Here is a 5000-nt window from a genome sequence, read left to right on the forward strand (position 1 = left end):
TGTACGGTGCAGAGCCCGAAGCAGAAGGCGTCTGGAATACACCCCTTGCACGGGTAGGGGCAAGGTGACTGGCCTGCGAAGACACCGCGGCCGCCCTGCCGCGCGACCCGACGCTCCTTGGGCGACACACAGGGTCGCTGGGGAGCGGGGCCGGGGCGTGGGGGGCCTTTGCGGCGCCACCGTCTGGCTTAGACCTGCCTCAATCGCGGGGGGTCCTCGACCGACCAGCGGACAGGCGCGAGGATTGGGAGAGGGGGTTTGGCCGTCGGGGTCCGCCGCGGCTCCGGCACAAGCCCCAGCGACGCAGAGGTCGCGCGGGGCGTAGTCGGCCTGGCCGTATCGGCGTCGCCCTCCAGCGTAGTCCCTACACCCGGCTCTTGCCCGTCCTCAAAGGGATGCCCGAGCGGCTTTTCCTCCCAGGGCTGTTCCCCCGCCTGGCGGGAACACGGGGGGGTGCGCAGGGCAGCGTTCTGCCGTACTCCCTTCACCTCTCGCCCCATTCAAATCGCTCCCTTCTCCATCTTCCCCTCGCTCGGGGGGCGTTCGCTCTCTCGCTCTCCCTCTCCCTTCCGAGCCGCCTCGGAGGACGACGTACGAGGAGCGGAAGGCGATGGCGAGTCGGGTGGGGGCACACCGCGCAGTGAGAACCCCCCCTCGCCTGCCTCCACAGCTCTGTCATCCCCCCCACTAACGTAGGGGCTCGGGAAAGACTAGTGGCGCGGAGCTCGGCAGCGGCGTGGAAACGCCACCCACCGCCGCCGCTCTCGCTGGTGCCCGCCGCGGAGGCCGCCCTTCGGGCGATGCGTGGCACGGACCTCCGCGGGCAGGGCTGCGCATCTGGAACTTCGAAAAGGGCCGCCCTTGCTAACACTGTGCTTCCCCACGCGGGGAGCGATTCGGACGGCTGGCCCCCACGCCGGGGTGGGTGGGCGCCCCGCCGTTCGCCCGCGTGGGTCGTCAGACCACTGTTCATCGTTCGGTGCGATTCAAACTTCCCACAGCTCGGCCGCCTCCGTCCTCGAACGGGAGGTGACGGCCGGCGTGCGCGCCCAAAGATAGGTGGTGGAAGCCCGGGGGTACAGGAGGAAGGACACCGCTCACCGTAAACCGACGCGAGCTCCAAAGCCCGGGTCGAGCGAGCAGCACCACCTCCCCACCCGGGAGCGCCGTGCCAGATCGATCGGAGGATAAGACCGCTCTGAGAGGACATGGACGAGAGGGGCGTCCGCCTTCCGGAGCCCCCCCTTTCGGACGAGGACTCCGGATTTGCCCCCCGAAAGCCATCACCTCCAGAGAACCAGGGACCGCCGAGGGAGGGTCTGGTCAGGCTTGGGTACCCCAGCATTGCCTCTCTCGCTTGGGATGCACGATCGGCAAAAGTCCCTCTCGGAGCTGTGGAAGTTCGGTCTCAGCCGGAGTGCGCAACTTCCAGACGAGAGGGACCACATGCCAAGTCGCCTACCCAAGTCGGGGAACCAGAGAAACAACTGCTTTCTATCGGGGTAGAGAGACGACACTCTCTCAAGTACATTCTGCCAGAGGTGCGCATTCCTATGTATTTGCATTGCGGGACAACGTCCCCACTTTAAGGGGACGAAGTCGGAACTGTACCCGGCCTCAAGTCACTGTAGGGCGGATGCGGCACCTAGAAAATTCCTCATTCCGGTTCTTTTTCACTTAGTCGTTTTTTTTTTTGGCAAGAATGTACCCCAGGATGGCCAAAAAGCCAAAGCCAGGGACTGAGAACCATCGAGCATGCTCTGAGGGGACATAGTCAGAGGGGGCGTCCGCCTTCCAGAGCCCTCCTTCCCACGAGGACTCCAGATTTGCCCCCCCCCCCCTGACAACAGCCATCGCCTCCAGAGAACCAGGGACCACCGAGGGAGGGTCTGGTCGAAGCTCAGGTACCCAGGATAGCTTCTCCGGCTTGGGCATGGACCGCCAGACAAAGCCGCGGACCATGAACCATCCAGCCTGCTCTGAGGGGACATAGTCAGAGGGGGCGTCCGCCTTCAAGAGCCCTCCTTCCCACGAGGACTCCAGATTTGCCCCCCTGACAGCCATCACCTCCAGAGAACCAGGGACCGCCGAGGGAGGGTCTGGTCAAAGCTCACGTACCCCAGGACAGCTTCTCCGGCTTGGGCACAGACCGCCAGACAAAGCCGCGGACCATGAACCATCCAGCCGGCTCTGAGGGGACATGGTCAGAAGGGGCGTCCGCCTTCTAGAGCCCAAACTCGGCCACGGACTCCAGATTTGCCCCCCTGAATGCCATCACCCTTCAGAAGACCAGGGACCACCGAGGGAGGGTCTGGTCAGGCTCAGGTACCCCAGGATCGCCTCTCTCACTTGGGACGCACGACCAGCAAAAGTCCCTCCTGGAGCCGTGGAAGTTCAGTCTCGGCCGTATTTTGCAACTTCCACGACAAGAGGGACCACCTTCTAAGTCGCCTACCCGAGCCAGAGAACCATAGGAACAACCGCCATACATCGGGGTAGAGAGAGCCCACTCTCTCCTATATTCTCCCGCAGGTGCGCATTACTATGTATTTGCATTGCGGGACAATGTACTTCAATGAGCGGGACAAAGTCGGAAATGTATCCGACCTCCTGGAACTGTGCGGCTGCTACAGCAGTCAGAAATTCCCCATTCCGGTTCTTTTTCACTTGGATTTTTTTTTTTGCAATTTTTTGCCTAAAACGTATTCCTCCAACATGTACTAGCTCATGACACTTGAAATTTTTGAGCCAATTGATAATAACAGCTTTTTAGAGCTCAAAAACAAAAAAAATTTGAGCGAACAAAAAATGTTCGAAAATGACCTCAGCTCCTGGAACTGTTTTCGGTACACCTCCAGAGAGGCTCCCCTGCCTGGAAGTCTGTCACTGCTCAGCTCGAAATTTTTCTAAGTCCCAAAATTCGGTTTTTCATCCAAAATTCAACTTTCTGCCCAGGATCCACAAACTTTAAACCCAGTTGGGGGACCCTCCCTGGGGGCCCTACAACATACTGAAGCCCCCCTGTGGTGGAAGTAGGGGAATTTACTTATTTTTACACAAAATCACAAAATTCCATTTTTTGTTCGCAAAACACTTTTTTGTCCTCAAGAAACTTTTTTGTCCTCAAAACACTTTTTTGTCCTCGAGAAACTTTTTTGTCCTCAAGAAACTTTTTTGTCCTCAAAACACTTTTTTGTCCTCAAAACTCAATTTCTTCCATAATTCGACTTTCCCCCAAAAAACCACACATTCTACCCTCATGGGAGGCACTCTCCCTCGGGTCCCCACATCATATTGACGCCCCAGAGCGGTGGGAGAAGGGGAAATCTGATTTTTGCACAAAAATCCAAAAATCGCTCTAAGTCCAAAAATCCTGAAAATTTTTCTAAGTCCCAACGGTACTTTCTGAAAAGTGTACCCAGGCCCCTGGAAGCCTCCTAGGTACACCTCCTGAGACTCCCCCCTTCCTGGAAGTCTGACACATCTCGAAATTTTTCTAAGTCCCAAAAACTGGTTTTTGCTCCATAATTCGACTTTCCCCCCAAAAGCCACACATTCTACCCTCATGGGAGGCACTCTCCCTCGGGTCCCCACATCATATTGACGCCCCAGAGCGGTGGGAGAAGGGGAAATTCGATTTTTGATCAAAAATCCAAAAATCGCTCTAAGTCCAAAAATCCTGAAAATTTTTCTAAGTCCCAACGGTACTTTCTGAAAAGTGTACCCAGGCCCCTGGAAGCCTCCTAGGTACACCTCCCGAGGCGCCCCCTTCCTGGAAGTCTGTCACATCTCGAAATTTTTCTAAGTCCCAAAAAATGGTTTTTGCTCCATAATTCGACTTTCCCCCCAAAAGTCACACATTCTACCCTCATGGGAGGCACTCTCCCTCGGGTCCCCACTTCATATTGACGCCCCAGAGCGGTGGGAGAAGGGAAAATTCGATTTTTGCACAAAAATCCAAAAATCGCTCTAAGTCCAAAAATCTTGAAAATTTTTCTAAGTCCCAACGGTACTTTCTGAAAAGTGTACCCAGGCCCCTGGAAGCCTCCTAGGTACACCTCCCGAGGCGCCCCCTTCCTGGAAGTCTGACACATCTCGGAATTTTTTCTAAGTCCCCAAAAATGGTTTTTGCTCCATAATTCGACTTTCCCCCCAAAAGTCACACATTCTACCCTCATGGGAGGCACTCTCCCTCGGGTCCCCACTTCATATTGACGCCCCAGAGCGGTGGGAGAAGGGAAAATTCGATTTTTGCACAAAAATCCAAAAATCGCTCTAAGTCCAAAAATCTTGAAAATTTTTCTAAGTCCCAACGGTACTTTCTGAAAAGTGTACCCAGGCCCCTGGAAGCCTCCTAGGTACACCTCCCGAGGCGCCCCCTTCCTGGAAGTCTGACACATCTCGGAATTTTTTCTAAGTCCCCAAAAATGGTTTTTGCTCCATAATTCGACTTTCCCCCCAAAAGTCACACATTCTACCCTCATGGGAGGCACTCTCCCTCGGGTCCCCACTTCATATTGACGCCCCAGAGCGGTGGGAGAAGGGAAAATTCGATATTTGCACAAAAATCCAAAAATCGCTCTAAGTCCAAAAATCTTGAAAATTTTTCTAAGTCCCAACGGTACTTTCTGAAAAGTGTACCCAGGCCCCTGGAAGCCTCCTAGGTACACCTCCCGAGGCGCCCCCTTCCTGGAAGTCTGACACATCTCGGAATTTTTTCTAAGTCCCCAAAAATGGTTTTTGCTCCATAATTCGACTTTCCCCCCAAAAGTCACACATTCTACCCTCATGGGAGGCACTCTCCCTCGGGTCCCCACTTCATATTGACGCCCCAGAGCGGTGGGAGAAGGGAAAATTCGATTTTTGCACAAAAATCCAAAAATCGCTCTAAGTCCAAAAATCTTGAAAATTTTTCTAAGTCCCAACGGTACTTTCTGAAAAGTGTACCCAGGCCCCTGGAAGCCTCCTAGGTACACCTCCCGAGGCGCCCCCTTCCTGGA

The sequence above is a fragment of the Dendrobates tinctorius genome, unplaced genomic scaffold, assembly GCF_039654945.1.
Source record: "Dendrobates tinctorius isolate UK_male_01 unplaced genomic scaffold, ASM3965494v1 ptg000655l, whole genome shotgun sequence".
NCBI classification, from domain to species: Eukaryota; Metazoa; Chordata; class Amphibia; order Anura; family Dendrobatidae; genus Dendrobates; species Dendrobates tinctorius.